The following is a 27626-nucleotide window of genomic DNA, read 5'->3' as shown; positions in this document are numbered from 1 at the left end:
AATGATGGCCCACTGAGCCATGATAGAGCACGGCTCGCGTCATTGGTAGCGGTGGGAATGTGCAGACGATCGGGTTCAGAGCCATGTAAGTTGTGTTCAAATTGTGAGACACTTTGTGTCTCAACAGGAAGCTGGCCGCATGGCTCTGCACATGACCGTCTGCACACATCACTACTGGAATTCTATTTGAATATATACATGTGTGTGATTGGTTTTTTTGAAGGAATACAAGTGTCTGATTGGCTGATTCCGAAGCCACCACCTTCCTTTTGTTATTCATGTTTTACACTATAAATAAAGAGAGCAGATCATGCCAGGGAGGATTCTTCTAAGCTTAACGTGATACCAGCGTCTGTCTGTGTTACTTGGAGATATACAAGTGCGCTTTCCCGGCATTATACAAGAGAGCTTTGATTGTGCTCATTAGCGCACGCAATTATTTGCTTATAAAGAGAAGCTTATAAATATTCCACTACTGATAGAAAGGACACAATGAACGCTGATCTGTGTTCATCAGATACAAATTTTATTACGTAATAAAATAAATATTAGTAAAGCGTTAAAAGCCAACTCATTTCCGGATGTCGGTCCCTGAAGAGCTTTGCAGATTTCTGAAGAGCCAATCAGAGGATGGCAGCGGCCTGGAGAGGGCGGAGTCATGGCTTCAGCTCCTGGCAGGAGAAAGAAAACGAAAGATACCTACAACGGACCTCCACCCAATAGGAGGAGTTATTCGCACCTGGCTCCTCCCCCTCCCACAATTATATTAAAAGAATATTTAAAGATGGTGACATCAGAGAGGGGGGCGGGGCCAGCATTACGGTGACTGAAGTTCCTTTTTCGTCATCTCATTGTAAAATAATAATTAGGGATGAGCTTCGTGTTCGAGTCGAACCCATGTTCGACTCGAACATCGGCTGTTCACCCGTTCGCCGAATTGCGAACGATATGGGCCGTTCGCGCCAAATTCGTGTGGCGCGTCACGGCCCATAATTCACTGCGGCATGGCAGTGCATTGCTTGCTGATGATTGGCCAATCACAGCGCCGCCTGAACAGAGAGCCATAATTGGCCAAAGCCAAGGAGGCTTTGGCCAATTATGGCTCAGGGGATTTAGTACACGCCCCACACTATATAAGGCCGCCTGCACGGCGGCCCTGTGTAGTGTGTGTTCCGGCGTTCATTGAGAGAGAGAGAGAGACAGACAGTGTCATTTGATTTGAGTTAGATAGATTAGGCAGAACAGTCAGTTAGCTGCACTTACAGTGTATTGTGTATATATATGCATCCCAGGTGTTGCATATATATATATACACTGTATTCAGTTTAGCTAGATCCGTTCCTGTTATCTTCTAGACTATTTACATTTAGTGCAGTGCGTCCTGCTCACAGTGTTCAGCTAGATCCGTTCCTGTTATCTTCCTACTGACAGGCAGGCTTGTCTGGTTACAGTATATAAAGCTACCTGAAGAAAATTACTGGTGTTCTATTTGATCCTATTAGTACCACGGTCAGGCAGCTAGACTATTTACATTTAGTACAGTGCGTCCTGCTCACAGTGTTCAGCTAGATCCGTTCCTGTTATCTTCCTACTGACAGGCAGGCTTGTCTGGTTACAGTATATAAAGCTACCTGAAGAAAATTACTGGTGTTCTATTTGATCCTATTAGTACCACGGTCAGGCAGCTAGACTATTTACATTTAGTACAGTGCGTCCTGCTCACAGTGTTCAGCTAGATCCGTTCCTGTTATCTTCCTACTGACAGGCAGGCTTGTCTGGTTACAGTATATAAAGCTACCTGAAGAAAATTACTGGTGTTCTATCCCAGCTTAGTGCAGCTACAGGCCATTAGTATGTCTGGAAGGCCAAGAAGGAGAGGCAGACAGTCACAAGCCAATAAGAGAGGGCAAGCAGGCTCTGTGTCTAGTGCTGGTCGTGGAGACGGTGCATCCTCATCAGCACGTGGCCATGGGACACGCTGGGCCTTTTTTTCGGCAGCTGGCCGTGTTGAGCCGCAACATGCGGAAGACTTGGTCGAGTGGATGACCAAGCCGTCCTCATCCTCCTCATCCTCTCTCACCCATGCCCAGGGTGCTTTGTCTGGCAAAGCAGCGGCCTCTTCCCTCAGCTCAATGTCATCAGTGACTCCTTCCCTAGCTCCACCATGTCCTCATGAGGATTCCCTCGAACTGTTTGACCACAGTGTTGGGTACATGCTCCAGGAGGATGCCCAGCGTTTGGAAGGCTCTGATGATGATACTGAGCTCGATGAAGGCAGTAACATGAGCACGGACAGAGGGGGTGCCCAAGAAGGACAGCAATCTGGCAGTCATGCTCCCCCTGCTGCAGCATACTGCCAGGTTTGCTCCAGTGATGAGGAGGGAGGGGATGATGAGGTCACTGACTCAACGTGGGTGCCTGATAGGAGAGAGGAGGAGGAGGAGGAGGAGGAGGAGGCGGCGGCACATCACCAACGAGGCAGGATGCCCTCCAGGGGCCAGCCTAAGGGCAGCACATTGACTGCATCACACCCCAAAGCTCCACATGTGCAGGGCGCTGCAGTCTCTGTGCGTTATTCAAAAAGTTCTTTGGTGTGGGCCTTTTTTGAGACGAGTGCATCAGATCGCACCGCTGCTATTTGCAACATATGTCTCAAGCGTATCTCACGTGGCCAAAACATCTCCCGCTTGGGTACCACATGCTTGACCAGACATATGTTGACCTGCCATGCAGTTCGTTGGCAAGCGTATCTAAAAGACCCACACCAAAGAACAAAGAGGATCTCTCCTTGCTCCTCATCAGCTGAGATTTCCAACCCCACTAGACCTCCAGTCCTCTCTGAGACCTGCAGTGAGAGGAATGAAGGTGTAGAATTAGGTGTGTCACAGCCAAGTACTTGTGGGCAATCTGCTTTTGGTACACCGACGTCAGATTGTACCAGGCAAATTTCCCTGCCCCAGCTGCTGCACCGCCGAAAGAAGTTTGCTCCCAGCCATCCACATGCCCAGCGGTTGAATGCTAGCTTGGAAAAATTGCTAGCACTTCAACTGCTGCCTTTTCAGTTGGTAGACTCTGCCCCCTTCCGTGAGTTTGTGGAATGTGCGGTTCCTCAGTGGCAGGTACCCAAACGCCACTTTTTCTCACGGAAGGCGATTCCGGCTCTCTACCGGCATGTGGAAGGCAATGTCCATGCCTCGTTGGACAGGGCGGTCAGCGGTAAGGTGCATATTACCGCTGACTCATGGTCCAGCAGGCATGGACAGGGACGTTACCTAAGTTTCACGGCACATTGGGTGACTCTGCTGGCAGCTGGGAAGGATGCAGGACAAGGTGCAGTAGTGTTGGAGGTTGTTCCGCCACCACGCCTCCAAAATGCTAATGATTGTGACACACCTCTCTCCTCCACCCCCTCCTCTTCTTCTTCCTCCATGGCCTCTTCCTCGGAACCAGCGGTGCTCCGTAGTCGTTCAAGGGGCTACGCAAGTACGCAGGCCAAAAGATGCCATGCGGTGCTTGAGCTGGTGTGCTTGGGGGACAGGAGCCACACTGGGGCAGAGGTTCTGTCAGCTCTGCAGGGGCAGGTTCAGAGGTGGTTGACGCCATGCCAACTTAAGGCAGGAATGGTGGTTTGCGACAATGGCACCAACCTCCTCTCTGCCCTTCGACAGGGACAAATGACCCATGTGCCCTGTTTGGCTCACGTCCTTAACTTGGTGGTGCAGCGGTTCTTGGGCAGGTACCCGGGCTTACAGGATGTCCTGAGGCAGGCCAGGAAAGTCTGTGTGCATTTCCGCCGGTCATATAATGCCAGTGCTCGGCTGACGGACCTCCAAAAGGAGTTTAACCTGCCCAAGAACCGCCTAATCTGTGACATGCCCACCAGGTGGAACTCAACGTTGGCCATGCTGCAGCGGCTGCACACGCAGCAGAGGGCCATCAATGAGTACCTGTGTGACTATGGCACCAGGACAGGGTCAGGGGAGCTTGGTTTTTTTTCCCCACGCCAGTGGGCCATGATCAGGGATGCATGCACTGTCCTGTCACCATTTGAGGAGGCCACGAGGATGGTGAGCAGTGACAGTGCATGCATCAGTGACACTGTCCCCCTTGTCCACCTGTTGGAGCACACGCTGCGTGGAATAATGGACAGGGCACTTGAGGCAGAACAGAGGCAGGAAGAGGAGGACTTCCTTAGCTCTCAAGGCCCCCTTTATCCAGACAGTGTTCCTGCGTGCCCGCCGATCACACAGGAAGAGGACGAGGAGGAGGAGGAGGAGGAGGAGGAGGAAGATTGTGTCAGAATGGAGGTGGAGCCTGGCACTCAGCATCAGCAGCAGTCTTTAAGGGATCAGTCCCAAGAAACACATGGACTTGTACGTGGCTGGGAGGAGGTGGCTGCGGACGTTGTCGTCCTTAGTGACCCAGAGGACTCCGGACCGAATGCCTCAGCAAACCTACGCTGCATGGCCTCCCTGATCCTGCAAAGCCTGCGTAAGGATCCTCGTATTCGTGGTATCAAGGAGAAGGACCAATACTGGCTGGCAACCCTCCTTGATCCACGTTACAAGGGTAAGGTTGCGGACCTTATCTTGCCATCGCAGAGGGAGCAGAGGATGAAACATCTTCGGGAGGCCTTGCAGAAAGGTCTGTGCAATGCGTTCCCAGAGACTGGGAGGTTACAAACTCCTGTTTCTGGACAACGTGTTGCTGAGGCTTCGGTCAGTCAAAGAAGGAGCGGTGGAGAAGGTGGCCGTCTGACCGATGCGTTCAGACAATTTTTTGGTCCGCAGCCCCAAGGTATGATCAGTTCCAGCAACCATCGCCAGCGTCTGTTTTACATGGTGCAGGAATACCTAGGGGCAGGATCAGACTTGGACACCTTTCCCACCGAAAATCCTCTGGGTTACTGGGTCTTGAGGATGGATCACTGGCCAGAGCTTGCACAGTATGCAATTGAGCTACTGGCCTGTCCTGCATCCAGCGTTCTTTCGGAACGCACATTCAGTGCTGCTGGAGGCGTGGTAACCGATCACAGGGTGCGTCTGTCCACCGACTCGGTCGATCGGCTGACCTTCATAAAAATGAATGAGTCTTGGATCACCACCAGCTACCAAGCACCTGATGCTGATGTAACCGAATAATTTTTTTTGAAATCTCAGATCCCTTCAAAGACTGCCTATGCTGATGCTGAGTGACTATCCCTGAGTAATTATCCTCTTCCTCCTCAATCATCACGCTGATAGCTTGTAAGAACATTTTTGGTTCTGGGCGCCACCACCAGTGCCTAAGGCACAATTTTTCAGCCCCTGTTTAACAGGGGCGTGTTAATTACAATTTTTGATGTAATACTTTGCAGCAGGGCTCGTTCCTGCATTCCAACTAGAGTGTCTGTGAGGGGTTGCAGTGTTGTGGCACCAGCACCAGTGCCTAAGGCCCAATTTTTCTGCCCCTGTCTAACAGGGGCGTGTAATTACAATTTTTGATGCAATACTTTGCAGCAGGGCTCGTTCCTGCGTTCCAACTAGAGTGTCTGTGAGGGGTTGCAGTGTTGTGGCACCAGCACCAGTGCCTAAGGCCCAATTTTTCTGCCCCTGTCTAACAGGGGCGTGTAATTACAATTTTTGATGCAATACTTTGCAGCAGGGCTCGTTCCTGCGTTCCAACTAGAGTGTCTGTGAGGGGTTGCAGTGTTGTGGCACCAGCACCAGTGCCTAAGGCCCAATTTTTCTGCCCCTGTCTAACAGGGGCGTGTAATTACAATTTTTGATGCAATACTTTGCAGCAGGGCTCGTTCCTGTGTTCCAACTAGAGTGTCTGTGAGGGGTTGCAGTGTTGTGGCACCAGCACCAGTGCCTAAGGCCCAATTTTTCTGCCCCTGTCTAACAGGGGCGTGTAATTACAATTTTTGATGCAATACTTTGCAGCAGGGCTCGTTCCTGCGTTCCAACTAGAGTGTCTGTAAGGGGTTGCAGTGTTGTGGCACCAGCACCAGTGCCTAAGGCCTAATTTTTCAGCTCCTGTTCAACAGGGGCATGTAATTACAATTCTTGATCTAATATTTCACAGCAGGGCCCTGTGAGGGCTTACAGTGTTGTGGCCACAGCAACACCTAAGGCCCAAATTTCTGCTGAGTATATAGGGCAGGACCCTACTTTCAAACATCTAACTTACAAACGACTCCTACTTGCAAACGGAAGGAGACAACAGGAAGTGAGATGAAATCTACCCCTAGGAAGGGAAATTCTCTCCTGTAAGAGTTAATATGGGAAAACAATTTCTCCTTTCCACTGATGCTTTCCAATCCTTGTTCCACAAAAAACCCAAATTTTCAAAAAACATTTTTCATTGGGACAAAAAGTGAGGTGAAATCTTCTGAAGAGGAGGAAAGACAGCAAAACAAATGTCACAGGGGTGATAACCCTTCCCTATGTTTTCCAAAAAGCTTAAAAAAGATTTTTTGGCTGGAGCTAAACGCTTTAAAAATGTTCAAAATTACAAAGAGATTCTACTTAACAACAAACCTACAGTCCCTGTCTTGTTTGCACCGCCTGTATACTGCTGTTCAGAGTATATAGGGCCTTTCCTTATTTTAATTTGGGTGCGGGGTTCCCCTTAATATCCATACAAGACCCAAAGGGCCTGGTAATGGACTGGGGGGTACCCATGCCGTTTGTCTCACTAATTTTCATCCATATTGCCATGACCCGACATGACATTAAACCCGCAAGCAGTTTTAAATGAGATTTTTTCCTTTAAAAATGACATTTGGTGCAGGGACTGTTCTAAACATGGGAAACACACGCCACTTTACAGGCATACTATAGACACACCCCAGGTACGATATTTAAAGGAATATTTCACTTTTTTTTTTTTACTTTAAGCATCATTAAAATCACTGCTCCCGAAAAAACGGCCGTTTTTAAAAGTTTTTTTTGCATTGGTACATGTCCCCTGGGGTAGGACCCGGGTCCCCAAAACCTTTTTAGGACAATACCATGCAAATTAGCCTTTAAAATGAGCACTTTTGATTTCGAACGTTCGAGTCCCATAGACGTCAATGGGGTTCTAACGTTCGTGCGAACTTTCGGTCCGTTCGCAGGTTCTGGTGCGAACCGAACCGGGGGGTGTTCGGCTCATCCCTAATAATAATATGAAAGAGATACAAAATGACAAGAGAGAGTCACAACTCAGAGGAAAGTGTTTGGATGCTGATGGGTTACGTATCAATTTATTACACAAAATAAAGAATCGGATCAGCAGGAAGCTGGAGGGAGGAGTCTGCTAATGGCGCTGTGCTGCACGCCGTGAGGCTTCTAAGTTCTCCCCCCCGCTGCTGAGATGAAAGACAGGCAGACGAATGAGCGATCAGTTCCCCTTGCCCACCCCCCCTACAGTGTCTGCGGGTTTGTCTTTTCCTATATCCATGGTTGCCCCTTCTTTTTTTGCTTCCGGAGGATACAATCAGCTGCTGCCGCTTACCTGAGAGAGCCGGAGAGAGAGAGAGGGAGAGACGGTAACTCCGTGTCCAGGTGGTGGTGATTGAAGCCGGCGGTGCTCCTTCGGAGGTAGTCAGTCAGAGACGCTGCCAGCGGCCGGTGCTACGGAGCCGATTTGGGTAGTGTGGAGAGGAGAGAGAGACGGCGGAAGTACCCGAGAGTCGAGGGGGTGCCGACTGTATCCGAGTGGACGCGGGAGCACCCGACTGGAGCGGGGGAAGCAGTGGAGATCTAAGGGACAAGCACCAGAAGACGGAGTTCCTTGAGTGTTACTAAACAATCCCATAGCCTCTCAAGATCCCCTGGACTGTCAGTGAGATAAGTATCTATTTTGATTTCAACTGACTTTGACTTTGCATACAACAAGGGAAAGAAAGCTTAAATGAGAGGCAAGCTGGGAAGTGTGAGCAGAAGGTAAAGGGGAAAAGAAAGAGAGAAAGAAATGTGTAAAAATAATTAATGAATAATTAATTAAAAATAAACCAAGAAAGAGTGCTTAAAGGAGACACCAGGAAGAGGAGTTAGGAAGGAGAAAGGTGAAAAGCGAATTTTTCTTTTTTCTCTTTTTCTTGTTTTTTTTTTGTTTTTGTTTTTTTTTTTTGCAATAAATTAGAATTTCTACTTCTGGTAAAGAGTGAGAAGGAAAGAAAATATTACAGGACACTAGGAAATTGTTTATTTGTCCTCCACCCATGCAAAATTTTGTTGTTCTTACGTTACATGTCTTAGGATATGCTATTGAATCTCACTGTGTGGTATTGCGAATTGGAGGAGGGGATCGCCATTGAGGGTTGTGGACTTTTCTCTATTTTTTTTTTTCTAAAGAGAAGGGAAAGGTAAAGAAAGGGGAAAAACTTTCTTCCCTTAGCAAATCATATAACATTTTGTATTAAGAGAGAGACTTTCCATTGAGTACTGAGGCTCACCTCAAGGGGCGGAGACATTTGGGTTTTTTTTTTTGTAGGTTCTTTTCTTGTGTTTCCTGCAATAGGGTGGTCTTAGGGTGAAGACCTGAGAACAGAGATAGTGGGCTAAAATAAGCTGGCCGGTCTCCCCCCTGGGATAACACCTCAACATAATATATTGGAAAGTGGTTTCTGGGGGTTTTCCATGTTAACTGCTGCTATGAGAGGAAAAATAACAAGAAGTGCGTGAGCAATCGCCAAATCGCCCAGGGTTAGCTTAGGCCCAAGCCCAAGCCCTGGCCCTATGAACAGATATATCCTGCAAGGAAATGGGGAAGGAGAAAGGCAATCGGGCACAAAGAGCAGACAGACAGATAAAAAAGAGAAGGATAATAAGGAAAAAAAGGGCCAGAATAAAAGTGTAGTAGAAACTAGCCATCTCTCAGAGTCTAGAATGGAACTAGAAACGGAGGGTGAAGAAAGAGGAAGGGAGGAAGGCCAGCATGAGTTGCAGCTACCAACAAAATATGATATGGAAAAAATGTTTGCGGCCCTAGAAAACTCCCTAAAAGCAGAGATGTTAACACTACACAAAGACATGGGGCATATCCTATCAAGAGTGGAAGAAGTGGAGACCAAAGCAGATACGCACTTAAAAATGATAAAAGAGCTGAAAGGGGAAATAAAGATATTAAAAAGGGAGCAACAGGAACAATCCTACAAAATAGAAGACCAGGAAAACAGAGAAAGAAGGAGAAACCTAAGAATCCGCGGTCTTCCGGAAATAGGACAGGCAGAAAATCTAATAGGAAAAATGAGTAATCTCTTTAATTATATTTTGGGAAAGGAGGAATCCAACGAAATAAAAATAGAGAGAGCATACCGATTAAGAAGACCCCAAGGGCTTCCAATGGAAACACCAAGAGACATAATAGTCCGCTTTGAAAGATGGGAAGAAAAGAATCAGATTTGGATAAACCTGAAGAGAAAATCACCAATCGAATATGCAGAAGCTAGACTACAAATATTCCAAGACCTGTCCCAAGAAACGTTAAAAAGAAGACGGACGTTAAGACCTCTATTGAGTATTCTCCAGGAGCGGGAAATTCAATATAATTGGGGCTTTCCAGCATGCTTAATAGCGAAAAAAAATGGAAGAAGTGCTAGATTGAGATTTATAGAAGAGATTCCGGACTTTTGTAATAAATTAGAAATACCACTTCCAGATATGGGCAGGAATGTAAATAGACAAGAACAAACAGTATTACGCGATGACCTTCAATGGCAATTAAGCTCTAGAAATAGAACACAAGAAGTGGAGCCCTGAATGAAAGAAGCATTCAAACAGTAGAGCGAAAAAATTACAAAAGACAAGAGGTATCGCTATTAAGTTGCGGGGTGGGGATTATGGAGGGGAGGGGCGGGCTATGAAGAAGGGGGAACGAAAAGAAAAATAGAAAAAGAAGATAATAAACAATAAAATAAATTAGAGGCAGGAGGGGGAGATAGGGTCTCACGGCGGGGTCAGGGGGTCTCCCTATCTGAGAAAAGGGGAAGGGGATTCAGGGCTACTAACAGATTTCCACCTCAGACCAAGTAGAGCAGAGCTGTGCCCCATAAAACAAATTGCTCTCAGCTCTAGAGACCATAGGGTCAAATCACCCTAACCAGGGTGGAGGGGAGGGGGGGGGGGGGAGTGGGGATAGGGGGGAGGGGAGGTAGGGGAGGGAGAGGTCTGGTCTACACGTGCTATTTCGCTGGATCAATTACCTTGAAACAGGGCTGGGGAGGCCCCGCTCGTCGGCCGGATGTCCCCCCCTCCTGGTCCTTTAAACGGACCGGGGGGGCGCCTGGGGGACGAGTGGGGAAGGAGGAGAAGCGGTAGAAGAGAAAGGCATGGAGAAAGGTAAAATAATGGAAAATACAAATAGTATAAAAATGTTTTCCTATAATGTCCGAGGGTTAAATTCCCCCGGGAAGAGAAATATTATCCTCCGAGAATTAGATAAAAGTAAAGCAGAAATAATTTTCCTACAGGAGACACACATAACCCAAAGCTCAAATATCAAAATCTACTCTAGAAATATACCAACATGCTATCAAGGAGATTCACCAATAAGAAGGGCCAAAGGAGTAGCCATCGGAATAGGGAAAAATGTACGCTTCATAATAGATAGAAGAAAAACGGACCCGGAGGGACGCTTCCTTTTTATTATAGGCACCATACAGGGAGTAAAATATACACTTGCCAACGTCTACTGCCCCAATAAGAACCCCAAAAAATATCTGATAGATATAATAAAAATACTAACGGAATTCAAACAAGGCAAATTAATACTGGCTGGAGACTTCAATTTTAGTATGGACTATAAAATGGATAGCACCTCCACAGCAAGGGACAAAGAAGCGAGACAATTAAAGAAACTAAAAAGAAAATTATACGAACAGCAATTAATCGACCCTTGGAGAATTCAACACCCTAGCACAAAAGACTACACCTATTACTCAGCAGTACATAGAAGTTATTCCAGGTTGGACTATATTATGGTGGAACATAGAAATTTGGAAGAAATAGAAGAAATAAAAATACCGTATATACTCGAGTATAAGTCGTTCCGAGTATAAGTCGAGGCCCTAATTTACCACAAAAAAATGGGAAAAACTTATTGACCCGAGTATAAGACGAGGGTGAGAAATGCACAGCTACTGTAAGTGGAAAAGAGGGTCAACAATGCCCATTTGCAGCCTCACTGTGCCCATTTGCATGCCTCACTGTGCCCATTTGCAGCCATAGGTCCCCTGAACTTCAAACTCGGTAGTTAAGGGTTCCTAGATGCCCCCCTAGCTGCAGCCAAAATTTGGGGTCTCTGAACCCAAAGGGTCCCAAAATGACATTGCTGCAGATGGACACAGTTGACCAAATTTGGGGCCCCGTATCTTGGGGCCACTTAGTGCTAAGAACCCCAAATTTGGTGTGCAAACCCAGTGGAACTAGCACCATAAAATATCCAAAGCTGAGGTTTCTAGCACCAAGTGGCCCCGAGATACAGGGCCCCAAATATCGGTTCAGAAAATGTCAAGCACTTTTCTATAGCAGAGAATGACATTTTCCGAACCAGATTTGGGGCCCCGTATCTCTGGGCCACTTGGTGCTAAGAACTCCATCTTTGGATATGTTATGGTACCAGTGCCACTAGGTTTGCACACCAAATTTGGGGTTCCTAGCACTAAGTGGTTCTGAGATAAGGGGCCCCAAAAATCGGTTCGGAAAATGAAATTTTTTTCCTGCAGAAAAGTGCTTGACTCGAGTATAAGTCGAGGGGGGACACTTTCAGCACAAAAAAAGTGCTGAAAAATTCGACTTATACTCGAGTATATACGGTAGGTATAATAATAGCTTCGGATCACAGTCCAGTAATGCTGAGAATGAAAATTCAAGGAGAAGCCTTTAAAAGTGGTCCATGGAGAATCAACGAAAATTTAATTGAAGATAGAGAGACGGAAAAAACCATATCAGAAGAAATTCAAAGATACTTTAAGGAAAATGATACACCAGGAATACCGAAAGCAACAATCTGGGAAGCTCATAAATCTGTCATCAGGGGCAAATTAATAGCTATTGGGGCAAGAAAAAAACAAGAAAGAAGAAAAAACATGCAACAAATTATAAAGGAAATATATGAATTAGAACAAAAACATAAAAATCAAGTAAACAACGAAACATACCGCTTACTATCTCAAAAGAGAGAACAACTAAAGGACTGGATGGAACAAGAAGAAAGGAGGGAGTACAACAGAGTGGTACAAGAAAAATTTAAATGGGGTAATAAACCAGGAAAATATCTTGCAAATTTGGTAAAAAAAAAGAAGTCTATAAACTATATTGAGAAGATAAAAAATGAAAAAGGAGAAGTGGTAAACAAAACTACAGAAATTGCGGAGGCATTCCAAAAATATTACAGCTCTTTATATGCAATAAAAAAAACAGGAAACTTGGAAAGAAACGGATACTAGAACAAAGAAGATACAGGACTACTTAAAAAATGCAAATTTACCAAGAATAAAAATAGACCAATTAAAAGAACTGGAAAAAAATATAACGCAAGAAGAGATAAATCAGGCAATAAAAGAAACTCCTGTAGGAAAAAGCCCAGGACCAGACGGGTTCACGGTTAAATACTATAAAAATTCCAGGAACAGCTGATCCCTAAATTACTAGAATATATGAATTCCATAGGGGAAGGAGAAGAAATAAGAAGTGAAACATTGCTAGCCCACATTACAATTTTACCCAAGGAAGGGAAAGACAAAACTAATTGTTCAAGCTACAGGCCGATCACATTATTAAATGTAGACACAAAGCTTTACTCTAAAATTTTGGCCACCAGAATAAAAAAGCTAATCCCACTCTGGATCAATTTGTCCCGGGGAGAGAGGGGAGGGACAACAGTCTAAAATCAATATTGATGCTACATAAGAAGGTGCAAAACAAACCCCAGTTCTATTCCTATCATTAGATGCAGAAAAAGCATTCGACAGGGTAGACTGGGGTTTCATGATGGATACGTTGCGGCACCTGGGATTAGGGACAAAAATGATGAAGTGGATAACAAATCTATATAATAGCCCGACAGCAATGATAAAGGTAAACGGCAGACTTTCTCCACTAATCAAGATGCAGAACGGAACACGGCAGGGTTGCCCGCTTTCTCCACTACTATACGTACTGGCACTGGAACCACTATTAGCAACACTCCGCAACAATCAAGAGGTGAAAGGAGCGAGATTAGGTGGAAAAGAACACAAGATCGCGGCATACGCGGATGATATTTTGATGTATGTATCCAATCCAAAAGTGTCACTTCCAAATATACTGAAAGAAATAAAAAATTATGGGGAACTGTCAAATTTCAAAATCAATCCAATAAAAACAGAGGTATTAAATATAGGACTAGCGGAAAAGGAAGTTCAGTTCTTAAAAAAAGAATTCCCATTTACTTGGGTAAAAGAATTAAAATATATTGGAATCAAAATAACCCCAAGAGTTGAAAAGATCTATCAGGCAAATTTTATTCCACTGATCAACGAGGTTAAAGAAGAAACGAAAAAACTAAGAATACAACCACTCTCATGGATAGGAAGAGTAAATATGTTCAAAATGACGATTCTTCCAAAAATAATTTATAGAATCCAGATGCTGCCAGTAATGATTCCACAGGGTTTTTTCAAGATAATAAAAACAATTTTGTTAAAATATATATGGCTTAACAAAAAAACAAGAATTAAATACACGCTGATCACAAGGAAAAGGGAGCACGGAGGTCTAGCCACCCCAGATATAAGTAGGTACTACAAAGCAATAGTTCTAACACGAATGATGGAGTGGACAAACGAGAAGAGTGAAAAAAAAATGGGTGGAAATGGAAAACACAATAAGCGGAACTATATTGCACAAGAATATTTGGATCCCACGAAAGTTTAGAATATTAGACACAGACACTCACAAAATAACAAAAAATGTATTCAAAACTTGGGACACTATACACTTGAAGAACAAATGGAGATACAACTCACCGTTAATAGCACTTACTGGATCGAATTTTTGTATCCCAAAAAAAGGAAATATTTGGAGCCCAAGGAATAAAAAATCCACAATTGAAAGACATCACCATAAATGGTAGGATTAGAACACGAAAGGAAATAGAAGAAACTAATGGATGGAAGGTGAATGAATGGAATTATTGTCAACTAAGACATTTAGTAAGCACAGTACCACACCCACTTAGAGATGAAAAGAAATTAAGTACATTGGAAAAGCTATGTGATAATAAAACATCATTGAAAAACGGAACATCAAAAATATATGGCATATTAGCAGATCTGGACGCACAGGAAAGACCAGAGTATATAAAACAATGGGAAAAAGAAATGAACTTAAACCTAGATAACCAAAAAGTGGAAAAAATAATAGAAATGGGATATAATAACGCCTGGGACATGAAGACTATTGAAATGAACTACAAACTAGTAACAAGGTGGTATTTGACACCTGTAATGCCGCGTACACACGGTCGGACTTTTCGTCTACAAAAGTCCGACAGCCTGTCCGACAGACTTCCGACGTACCTTCGGCGGACTTGCGGCAGACTTTCTTACGAACGGACTTGCCTACACACGACCACACAAAAGTCCGACGGATTCGTACGTGATGACGTACACCGGACTAAAATAAGGAAGTTCATAGCCAGTAGCCAATAGCTGCCCTAGCATGGGTTTTTGTCCGTCGGACTAGCACACAGACGAGCGGATTTCGGGGTCCGTCGTACTTACGACGTAAAGATTTGAAGCATGTTTCAAATCTAAAGTCCGTCGGATTTGAGGCTAAAAAAGTCCGTTGAAAGTCCGGAGAAGCCCACACACGATCGGATTACCAGCCAGCTTTAGTCCGTCAGCGTCCGTTGGACTTTTGTAGACGAAAAGTCCGACCGTGTGTACGCGGCATAAGAATACAAAAATATCAGCAAGAAAAAACACACTGGAGAAAATGTGGCCAAAAAGCAACAATGACACACCTATGGTGGGAATGTCCAACAATAGTTGTTTACTGGAAGGAAATATTAAAAAACATAAGGGAAATAACCGGTGAAAAAGTAGAACAAAATATATGGACCTGTCTCTTTCACGTCTATAATAAAACAAAGAAACAATATATGAGATCAATAGTTCCGAGTCTCCTGAATGCCGCCAAGGGCCTGATACCAAAAAATTGGTTAAAAAGGGGAAAACCGGACATCAGAGAATGGTTCGAAAAAATAGACCACTACTACAAAATGGATCTGTTGAGGAGCAGGGAAAGAGGAGAAATTCAGGAAGATAGTAAATGGGAATGCTGGAAAAAATATAAAACCTTGGAAATATACTTAGATAGGATGAAAGAAACAACAGATATAGAGCCAAGATAACAAACAATACAAAAAAGGAGTAGACCAGACATAGGGGAGGGGGGGGTGGGAGGGGATAAGAGGGATTGAGAAGGAACAAAAATATAGTGAAAAAAACAAAAAACAAAATAAAGAATCGATTGTCCGATCGGTGACAGATGTAGAAGATTTCTGTAAGGGGAGACTCTGATGTAAGGGAGGATTCTGGCTGGGACTCTGATGTAACGGGGGAGTCTGATACAGGCTCAGATGTAGGGGAGGACTCTGACTGGCACTATGATGTAACGGGGACATTAAATGAGGGGCCCCTGAAGTAAGGGGGGACTCTGATGGAAACTCTGATGTAAGGGAGGACTCTGACGCGGACCCTGATGTAGGGGGACTCTGATGAGGATTCGTATGTAAGGGGGGCTCTTGGGGACTCTGATGTAAGGTGGACTCTGATGTGGGCTTTGATATGGGGGGGCACTTATATGATGGGGACCCTGATGTAAGGGGGACTCTGATGGAGTCTTTGATGTAGGGGTGGATTCTGTTGAGGACTCTGGTGTGATGGGAGGCTTCAACAATGTTATTATTTGAAGTGGTTTATTCATTCATTTCATTTTTTACATTTTTTTATTCACCTATAAAACTTATTTTTTTCTGGATGGTAATTTTTGGTAAATACACGATTTGGACATCACTGAACAGTTTGGAGGGCGTGTCTTATGACAACCGCATATTCTCGGCATCCTGTGACTTCCTGTTGTGGATCTGGGACAGGAAGTGAAGGGAAATCTCCTGCCAGGGGTCACACCCCCCTCAGTGTTGTACAGGAAGTAGTAGGTAGGGATGTATAAAGGGGTCAGTCTACTAGACAATGAAATATCACTCTGAGGGGGGGGGGGGCAGAATTTCCTGATGCCCCCCCCCGGAATAACACATAAAACCCCCGATTACCTCATCATCGGCGGTAATGTGATCTCTCATGCAGGTTCCAAATATCTGTACCCATTCCTGGACAGAGCTGTGGAGAGGGAAGAGATGATCGGTATTAGTAAAGTGACGGATCAGTCAGAAGATGGCGGCAGACGACCCCACAGACATGACGGGTCTATTTATAGAAAATGTGTACAGATATTCGTCCTGAGAAACGGCATGTACATTCGTTCTGGGAGAATTAACCAACTGTTGATGGATTGATGATGATAATTCCATATGATTATTATCACCATCACCAGTCTATGGGATTATCATCATCATCACCACCAGTCTATGGGATCACAATCATCATCACCAGTCTATGGGATTATCAGCATCATCATCATCACCATCACCACCAGTCTTTGGGATCATCATCATCACCACCAGTCTATGGGACTATCATCACCAGTCTATGGGATTATCAGCATCATCACCAGTCTATGGGATTATCAGCATCATCACCAGTCTATGGGATTATCAGCATCATCACCAGTCTATGGGATCACCATCACCATCACCAGTCTATGGGATCATCATCATCATCACCAGTCTATGGGATCATAATCCTCATCACCAGTCTATGGATTCATCATCACCAGTCTATGGGATCATCATCACCAGTCTATGGGATCATCATCACCAGTCTATGGGATCATCATCACCAGTCTATGGATTCATCATCACCAGTCTATGGGATCATCATTATCATCACCAGTCTATGGGATCATCATTATCATCACCAGTCTATGGATTCATCATCACCAGTCTATGGGATCACCATCACCATCACCAGTCTATGGGATTATTATCCTGTGGCTCATCTATCTAATTGTAATCTAATAAAGATGGCCAAAGATCGGTCGTGTTTTTTTGGATCGGCCAGCTGGTTGATAAAAAAAAAGAAAGGAACAGATTCCTCCGTCCACAAAAATACTTTATGGAATAAAAGTGGGCGGAGCTCCAGAGTTCTCGCTCTTTCTGCTGCTTCTGGATCATCACAAAGTGTTTCTTCTCCAGAAAAAACACGTTCAGTTTCTTCACTGAATTCTCCGTACTTTTATTTCATGCATAATACTTTTATATACATTTCATAATCTATTAGCGCTCATTCCATCTGCAGGTGAGAGGCGGCGCCCGCTGATTTATGTTATTAATAATCATAAGAACATTCGTCCCAAAGAGAAAACACCTGAAAAACATTCGATTTTTTCCCCATCCCCCCACCCGCTGGATCCCTCGTACAGAACGAATGTACATGGAGTAGTGCTGGACGAATAGTTATGGAGATTATTCTATAAATAGACCCCAAAGTATCACCTCCATTCCCGAACCTTGCAAGGGGGCCTTAATGGCCATTGGCAGCACTGGAGTCCTACGGGGATTTCCATTATGGGGCTCTCGCTGGGTCTTGCTGGGACTGTCGAATCTCTGGAGTCCATTGAGTTCTTCTACAGAATAAAACACAGATTTATCATTCGGTGATGACAAGGACCGGGCAGGACCGGCTTTTCTTCTACAATGGGAATCAACACTTGTAAAGGAAATGTGTAAGTTCTGTATATAATTATATTCTGCAGGGATTTAAAGCAGGGAAATATTAAAGATAGTTAAGAGAAAGTGAGAGAATGATATGCATGTGTTGTGTACAAATGGGAAAAATGTAAGCAATTTTAGAGAGATATTTGTGTATGTGTGTGAATGCTGGGACCTTTAGTTCTATCTCTTGTGTGTGTCATGTACGCAGATGTGACCCCCTCCTTTGCGCTCTCATGAAAGAATGTGGCTGGGATGAGAGGTCAGTGATAAGCTGGAAGGGCACCATGACAATTTCTGTTTTTTAGACAAAATATTTATAACAAAAAGGTGCCGGGTTAATTAATCTAATGATAAACAATGTGATTACAATTATTTATGAATCTGTTTTCCAAACATGGTAAAATGAAGGTTACATTTAACCGTTTATTACACAAATTGAATATCCTTTGATAGTGGAAACAGTGCATTTAAAAAAAGGGAAATCAAGTAAAATGTCCTCCTTTAAGGAAATATATCTGTGGATATATATATTAGAATTAGGGTGTGATAGTGAGATTATCACTTGAGTATTAATTTCTGATATGAGTTTAACAAATGTATTAATAATATAGATATATTGTAACTGGTTTAGACAACCTTTGGTTGGAATTGAAATCCAGGTTATTGAGGAAATTTGTAAAATGGGATTAGTTTAGATTAAGATAACAATTTTGTAATTTTACATTTATACAATAAACCCTTATTGAGAGAAAAAAAAAGATTAAGATGAGGTTGTTATTTTGAATAAAGCTGCCATAATAATTAACAAAGCCAAGATGGATGGGATACAAAAGATGTTTTTCTACAAAAAATGAAATCTAAAGGTCTGATAATAACTTGATGTGCGGTCCAGGATGTGAGAGTAATAATAAATAAAACTGAAATATAACAGACCCATCACATCAAGTCCGCATACCCTGTTAGGATAAATTGTTGTATAGTTTTTGATCTGGCGAAGAGCTTTCTGTTCTGTCATATTCAGATTGTTGGTCCTTTTGTTTTTATTTATTTTTAATTTTGAAATCCAAAGCAGAATGTGTGGATTGTGAAATGATGTGCCCCTTTTATATGAGTGCCATGATATAAGCAGAAGAATACTTTGGGTTTATTGGACATCTCTGCATGACCGCAGGGTATTGTTATCATTTATTATGTTATGACATCAGGAAAATAATGTCAGATGGAAACTAAGGACTTGTGTTATCTCGCTAAAACTAACAACAGAGCAAGCAATGAAAAATGAGACGAGAAACTAACGACAGAGCTAGCAACGGGAAAGTTATAATATTGCCAGGAAAAAGTTGTCTTTTTGAAACATGAAACTGGAGTTCTTACACAAACAGCGTGATAGAAAACAAGCCATTGTAATATATTTATGGAAGCTGGACCCAGTAATGGAGGGTTCAGAGGTATATCAGAGCTGTAGCTTTATGCAAAGGTGCTATTAGACAAAGTTACAGACATTATTTTGGTCAAATATTTAATTTTTAATGGTCCCACATTCTGCGCAGCAAATACTGTATATACTCGAGTATAAGCCGAGTTTTTCAGCACATTTTTTTGGGCTGAAAATGCCCCCCCTCGGCTTATACTCGTGTCAAATACTTTTCTGCAGCAGAGAATGACATTTTCCGAACCAAATTTGGGGCCCTGTATCTCGGGGCCACTTGGTGCTAGAAACCCAAGATTTGGTGTGAAAACCCAGTGGAACTATCACTACAACATATCCAAAGCTGGGGTTCCTAGCATCAAGTGGCTCCAAGATATGGGGCCCCAAAGTCGGTTCGGAAAATGTCATTCTCTGCTGCAGAAAAGTGCTTGACATTTTCCGAATGGAATTTGGGGCCCCGTATCTTGGAGCCACTTGGTGCTAGGAGCCCCAGCTTTGGATATGTTGTAGTGCTGGGTTTGCACACCAAATTTGGGGTTCTTAGCACCAAGTGGCTCCGAGATACGGGGCCCCAAGTTCGGTCAACTGTGTCCATCTGCAGCAATGTCATTTCGGGACCCTTTGGGTCCAGAGACCCCAAATTTTGGCTGCAGCTAGGGGGGCATCTAGGGACCCTTAACTACCAAGTTTGAAGTTCGGGGGACCTATGGCTGCAAATGGGCACAGTGAGGCTGAAAATGGGCATTGTTGACCCTCTTTTCCACTTACAGTAGCTGCGCATTTCTCACCCTCGTCTTATACTGGAGTCAATAAGTTTTCCCAGTTTTTTGTGGTAAAATAGGTGCCTCGGCTTATATTCGGGTCGACTTATACTCGAGTATATACGGTACACAGCTAACAAAATGTTTGTCTAATGAAAGATTCAAAATATGAATTTGTTTTGTTTGTTTATGTACAAATCTAACAATGAAAAATGCGTACAATTTGAATCCAGCCACCTTAATGCCTCTATTGGAGGAGGCTGGAGACAAAGGAAAACCACAAGTGTTACATTGACGACGTAGGAATCAGCTGCTGTGACCCCAGTGCAGGACAGACTCCCTGAAGACCCAGATATTACATTTTTTGTAGATTTGATTTCCGGTTTTATACTGATGATTGCAATACCCATACTGAGTATGCAGTTTATCACCCAGAAGGATACTCTGTATTCAGAGCAGTGGTGGCCCGTCCATAGGGGGCGCACGGGTGCCGCCCCCCGCCCAGCAGTCACAAAAAAAAAAAGCTCCTTAAAAAAAAAGAAAAAAAGTTCTTTGAGTGCACTGTGTTTGGGCGCCGGACACAGTGCACTATGGGAAGCTCCATGTCAATGCAATCACGAGATTGCAGACGAGGCGCTTCATTTGCAGGCTTTTGACCTGCTTTGCGGTGCATTCTAAAGTGACGAGCAGCTTCCGCCCGTAGTATTACTACGAGCGGGAGCTTTGTTATTCAGGTTAGGAGGTTACTTCCGGTTACCCTGTTCCAGAGGGAAACCGGAAGTGACGTCGGCAGCTCCATGGAGCGCACGGCCCGAGTGGAGCTGCCTGTAAGGTAAGTAAGTGAGGCTGCATTTAATGAGGCGCAGTGAGGCTGCATATGATGGGACACAGTGAGGCTGCATATGATGGGTCACAGTGAGGCTGCATATGATGGGTCACAGTGAGGCTGCATATGATGAGACATAGTGAGGCTGCGTATGATGGGGCACAGTGAGGCTGCATATGATGGGGCACAGCGAGGCTGCATATGATGGGGCACAGTGAGGCTGCATATGATGGGGCACAGCGAGGCTTCATATGATGGGGCACAGTGAGGCTGCATATTATGGGACACAGTGAGGCTGCATATGATGGGGCACAGTGAGGTTGCATATGATGGGGCACAGCGAGGCTTCATATGATGGGACACAGTGAGGCTGCATATGATGGGGCACAGCGAGGCTTCATATGATGGGGCACAGCGAGGCTTCATATGATGGGGCACAGTGAGGCTGCATATGATGGGACAAAGTGAGGCTGCATATGATGGGACACAGTGAGGCTGCATATGATGGGGCACAGCGAGGCTTCATATGATGGGACACAGTGAGGCTGCATATGATGGGGCACAGTGAGGCTGCATATGATGGGGCACAGTGAGGCTTCATATGATGGGGCACAGTGAGGCTGCATATGATGGGGCACAGTGAGGCTACATATGATGGGGCATAGTGAGGCTGCATATGATGGGGCACAATGAGGCTTCATATGATGGGACACAGTGAGGCTGCATATGATGGGGCACAGTGAGGCTGCATATGATGGGACACAGTGAGGCTGCATATGATGGGGCACAGTGAGGCTGCATATGATGGGGCACAGCGAGGCTTCATATGATGGGCACAGTGGCTGCATTCGATGCTGCACAGTGGCTGCATTTTATGGGGCATAGTGGCTGCATAAGATGGGCACAGTGGCTGCATAAGATGGTCACAGTAGCTGCATTTGATGGCACAGTGGCAGCATTTGATGGCACAGTGTGAGCATTTGATGGGCACAGTGGCTGCGTTTGATGGGCACAGTGGCTGCGTTTGATGGTACAGTGGCGGCAATTGATGGGCACAGTGGCTGCGTTTTATGGCACAGGGACACCTGATGTAACAGGGGGGGCTCCCCTGGGGACATATGATGTAAGGAGGGGCACTGCTGGGGACATCTGATGTAAGGAGGGGCACCGCTGGGGAAATCTGATGTAAGGAGGGGCACCGCTGGGGACACCTAATGTAAGGGGGGCACCGCTGGGGACATCTGATGTAAGGAGGGGCACCGCTGGGGAAATCTGATGTAAGGAGGTGCACCGCTGGGGACACCTGATGTAAGGGGGGCACCGCTGGGGAAATCTGATGTAAGGAGGGGCACCGCTGGGGACATCTGATGTAAGGGGGCACTGCTGGGGACATCTGATGTAAGGAGGGGCACCGCCTGGGACACCTGATGTAAGGGAGGGCTCCGCTGGGGACATCTGATGTAAGGGGGGGTACCACTGGGGACACCTGATGTAAAGGGGGGCACCGCTGGGGACATATGATGTAAGGAGGGGCACCGCTGGGGACATCTGATGTAAGGAGGGGCACCGCTGGGGACATCTGATGTAAGGAGGGGCACCGCTGGGGACATCTGATGCAAGGAGGGGCACCGCTGGGGATACCTGATGTAAGTGGGGGCACTGCTGGGGACATCTGATGTAAGAGGGGGCAACGCTGGGGACACCTGATGTAAAGGGGGGGCACCTCTGGTGACATATGATGTAAGGGGGGCTCCGCTGGGGACATCGGATGTAAGGAGGGGCACCGCTGGGGACATCTGATGTAAGGAGGGGCTCCGCTGGGGACACCTGATGTAAGGAGGGGCTCCGCTGGGGACACCTGATGTAAGGACAGACTCTGTTGGGGGCACCTAATGTAAGGACAGACTCTGCTGGGGGCACCTGATGTAAGGACAGACTCTGCTGGGGGCACCTGATGGCATCTGGTGGTAGGTGACACGCTCAGGGGTCCCACTGATTCTGAATTATGGTGAGTTGAATGATTTCATTCTATATTACAATGTATTAATAGTAATTAGCTTCAATCATCCTGACACCACAACAACCATGGTGCTGGGATGATTGAAGCGCTAACACCAGATGTTTGGAGTATCTTTATCTGCTGATTTTGGTAAACTCTGGAATACGCATTTCTATTGTGGTGTAGGATCTGGGCCTGCTGTCCCTCCATCCCTCTTTCCTTCCTTCTCTCTCCTTCTCTCCTTCTTTCTCTCTCCCTCCCTCCCTCTTTTCCCCTTTCTTTCTCCATCTCTCATTCATCTCAGACTCTAACCACACCCCCAATTGAACCACACCTATATAAGCAACGTCCACTATTTCACGTAAACCACGCCCCTCTTTTGGCACGGCGCACTGCGCACTCCGCATTTGGCCTACAGCCAAAAAAGTGTCCCTATAATTTGTTTTACAATGTTGGAAACTATGTAATTGTAAGGGATATACAGGGCCGGCCCTACCATGGGACCATGGCTCCAGGCGGCATTTAACAGGGGGCGGCAGCCAGGCCGGCAGTTACCACCAGGAATCCCGGATCAGTCAGCAAGACTCTCAGGAGCAGATACTGGTCGGCTGTGCACTGTGCGCTGTCTCCTGCACTGGTTGTTAGAATCGCCTGCCGCCCGGCACCTAGCAACCAGTGACGTCAGAGGCCCCGGCCGCCCCAGCACTCACAGCGCTCAGCCTCTGCGCCAATCAATTGCTCCACCCACCTCTTCCATCTTCCATATCCAGCGTGAGGGAAGGAAGGTTCTGAGGAGAGCTGCCTGTGCGGCGGTGCCCGAGGGTGTAAGCTGAGCCGGGGCAGCCTCTCTGCCTATCTGAAAAACAAGGTGAGTTGGGTTCGTTGGTAGAACAACTTCAAGTGATTTCTCTATAAGATTTTTTTTTATAAGGGACTCGAGCTGGATTGAATGTGACTGGTCTTTCTATTGTACCCATGTTTTCTCTGGAAACACTTTGATGAGGCCTTTTCTTCTGTACTGTTTGTAAATGATCATGCAGATTTACAAAAGAAACATGCTTTTTACATACAAACTATAAAATGATTTGTATGATTTTGATGGCTTCTAATCAAGATGCAATAGTGGTACAATAGTGGTGAATTTTATTGGGAACGGGCGCATAAGAGGTTAATTACTGCTGTGCTTCCACTCCCTCTCTGTGCAAGATAGATCAGGTTGTCAGTAAGGCTGCTTTCACACTGAGGCTTTGCGGCGCTTTACCGTCATTTTTGCAGCGCTTTTTGGTCGCTTTTAACCCCCGCTAGCGGCCAAAAAAGGTTCGGAGGCGCTGCCCATTGATTTCAATGGGCAGGGGCGCTTTAGGAGCGGTGTAATACAGCGCCTCAAAGATTTAATTTAATTTTAGTTATCATGATATAAAATAATGAATGTGGGGACCTTTTGGTGGCCGTGATTTTTTTTTGGAGGGGGCAGCATTTCATTCTTGGTTCCAGGCAGCACCATGTCTTGGGCCGGTGTTCTGACGAGAAGTGCCCCCCCCCATCGGATAGTATGTCCACCCCGTACTGCGCAGGCGCAGCGCTTGCCCAGTACGGAGAACAAGGGAGACGCCGAAAGTGTCCGAAGAAGAACAGCTGATCGTGAGGTATACACGGCACCTGCGCAATGAATAGTACATTTTGTCACACGCTCCCGATGCTCGAGGAGGTAGATTTGTAGGCACACTGCTCCTTGTAAGTTGTATGAGCATCGGAAGCGTGCGGGAGCGTGTGACAGAATGTAGTATTAAGTGTGCATGCGCCGTATAGAGTTCATGGCCAGATGTTGATGTTCGGAGATTTTCGGAGTCTCCTCAGCGCCTGCGCACTACAGTGAAGAAACTATACAATGGTCTCCTCAGCGCCTGCGCACTACAGGGCGGACACTATCCGATGGTCTCCTCAGCGCCTGCGCACTACAGGGCAGACACTATTCGATGGTCTCCTCAGCGCCTGCGCACTACAGGGCGGACACTATCCGATGGTCTCCTCAGCGCCTGCGCACCACAGGGCGGACACTAACGGATTGGGCTCCTCAGCGCCTGCGCACTACAGGGTGGACACTATCCGATGGTCTCCTCAGCGCCTGCGCACTACAGGGCGGACACTATCCGATGGTCTCCTCAGCGCCTGCGCACTACAGGGCGGACACTATCCGATGGTCTCCTCAGCGCCTGCGCACTACAGGGCGGACACTATCCGATGGTCCCCTTAGCACCTGCGCACCACAGGGCGGACACTATCCAATGGTCTCCTCAGCGCCTGCGCACTACAGGGCGGGCACTATACGATGGTCTCCTCAGCGCCTGCGCACTACAGGGCGGACTCTATCCGATGGTCTCCTCAGCGCCTGCGCACTACAGGGCGGACACTATCCGATGGTCTCCTCAGCGCCTGCGCACTACAGGGCGGACTCTATCCGATGGTCTCCTCAGCGCCTGCGCACTACAGGGCGGACACTATCCGATGGTCTCCTCAGCGCCTGCGCACTACAGGGTGGACACTATCCGATGGTCTCCTCAGTGCCTGCGCACTACAGGGCGGACACTATCCGATGGTCTCCTCAGCGCCTGCGCACTACAGGGCGGACACTATCCGATGGTCTCCTCAGCGCCTGCGCACTACAGGGCGGACACTATCCAATGGTCTCCTCAGCGCCTGCGCACTTCAGGGCGGGCACTATACGATGGTCTCCTCAGCGCCTGCGCACTACAGGGCGGACACTATCCAATGGCCTCCTCAGCGCCTGCGCACTACAGGTCGGACACTATCCGATGGTCTCCTCAGCGACTGCGCACTACAGGGCGGACACTATCCAATGGTCTCCTCAGCGACTGCGCACTACAGGGCGGACACTATCCAATGGTCTCCTCAGTCATATTTGTCTTTTGTACGTCTTCCATTTTATGTAGAATTGTCTGTGTTATGCTGATAAGTCAGCATGCCCACAATTCAGCTAGCATTCTGGCACATTCAGGCCATATGTCTTATCAATTATTTGTTTTTCACAATGAAAAAAAGTTGCTCAGCTATTATTTTCTCCACAATGGAGTTTTTGCCTCTTTGGCCAGGACTACCTTCACCTAAGTGTGTGGAGGTTCCAGGTAAAGGTGATAGCAGGTATGGTTAGTGATCAAAATATTGATCAAAAGAGAGGAGACTGTAAAGTAAATTTGTAAGTTCTGTATATAATTGTATTCTATTTTGTATACAGCACTAATGTTTTCAGTAAATGTTTACATTCTTTTGAGTCCTGATTGGAATTAGCCTGCCTATGTTACGCCCCTTGTTACCATAAATGTACAATTGTAATATTAATGTGATACCTACATAATCATGTGTATAAAAACCTTCAATTGTATCATAATAAAGGAGAACAGTTATTTGGAAAGATGCTGAGTGTATCTTTTGTGTCTGTTCCCTACTGCGGTATTTATTATTAATTTGGAACCACTAATCACTATGAGGATAAAAGTTGCCGATCTATAAATTCCCATGTCACACTTTTAAAGCAAAACTGCATTTTATTACAGAGCAAAACCTCCATCCCCTCCCCACTCCAGGGATACATATAGTCGATCATTATTTTATATAGAATGATGTTCCTGTCACCTGCGTGGCACAGAGATCACCGCACACACATGGGCGGGTCTGATGACAGAACGGGAGGGCTCGGGGTCATAGGAAGTAATGATCAGTATGCCAAGACCCCGCCTCCAGTATGGCCCATGTACCCGCCTCCAGTATGGCCCATGTACCCGCCTCCAGGGGGCCCAATGAACACACAGAGGGGAATCTACTAGGAGTGGAGAAGCCAAAATCTAGAACAACCAATCAACTTCTAGCTTTCATTTTTAAAGCTAAACGGAACAAACTGAAGCTAAAGGCTGATTGGTTACTATGCAGAGCGGCTCCAGATTCTGTCTGCTCCAGGGGGGAGCCCTGATGTAAGGAGGGACTCTGATGAGGACTCTGGTGTGATGGAGGCTTCTACAATGTTATTACTTGAAGTTATTTATTTATTTCATTGTTTTGATTCATTTATAAAACTGCATTTTTTCCGGCTGGTAATTTTTGGTAAATACACGGTTTGGACGTCTCCATAGACGTGCGCACAGGGTGTGCCGGGTGTGCCCAGGCACACCCTAATCCCCCCATGCGCATTACTGTTATTGTTCTGTGTAGCAACAGGAACATGGGAAAGATCTCCCTCTTACCGGCTCTGCCATAAGAGAAGTGTTTATCCTTTTCTCTTTCACTGTGCCAGCAGGGAGATCAATGTGCCGGGGTCGTATATATGTAGATACATACACATGCATGTACGTTTGAGCTTAAGGGTGCACACCCTAATGCATTAGGCTGCGCACACCTATGGACGTCACTGAACGGTTTGGAGGGCGTGTCCTACGACAACCGCATATTCCCGGCATCCTGTGACTTCCTGTTGTGGATCTGGGACAGGAAGTGAAGGTAAATCTCCTGCCAGGGGTCATACCCCCCTCAGTGTTGTACGGAACAACACTGTAGGAAGTAGTAAGTAGGGATGTAGTAGGTCAGTCTACTATAAAGGGGTCAGTCTACTAGACAATGAAATATCACTCTGAGGGGGAGGGGTGAAAATTTCCTGATGTCCCCCCCGGGAATAACACATAGAACCCCCGATTACCTCATCATCAGCGGTGATGTCATCGGCTGATTCTAATCCTGAACCCATTCCTGTACAGTTCT

General features: G+C 45.9%; 1 protein-coding gene and 1 long non-coding RNA gene across 2 annotated transcripts in view; both read right to left on the bottom strand.

Annotated features, from left to right (window-relative positions):
* The window catches only part of LOC141145678 (uncharacterized), a 703163-nt gene that overhangs the window by 352940 nt on the left and 322597 nt on the right, over positions 1-27626 (bottom strand). The gene's annotated exons all lie outside the window — the stretch shown is intronic.
* Positions 506-27626, bottom strand: LOC141146198 (uncharacterized). The gene is made up of 5 exons (XR_012244759.1): positions 27565-27626; positions 17640-17756; positions 16285-16351; positions 7480-7727; positions 506-671 (listed from the first exon to the last, which is right to left on the bottom strand). It is a non-coding gene; the product is annotated as an uncharacterized lncRNA (long non-coding RNA).

The sequence above is a fragment of the Aquarana catesbeiana genome, linkage group LG05 (assembly GCF_042186555.1).
Source record: "Aquarana catesbeiana isolate 2022-GZ linkage group LG05, ASM4218655v1, whole genome shotgun sequence".
Lineage (NCBI taxonomy): Eukaryota > Metazoa > Chordata > Amphibia > Anura > Ranidae > Aquarana > Aquarana catesbeiana.
The sequence above is the reverse complement of the archived record's forward strand: the minus strand, read 5'-3'. Positions and strand labels throughout refer to the sequence as shown.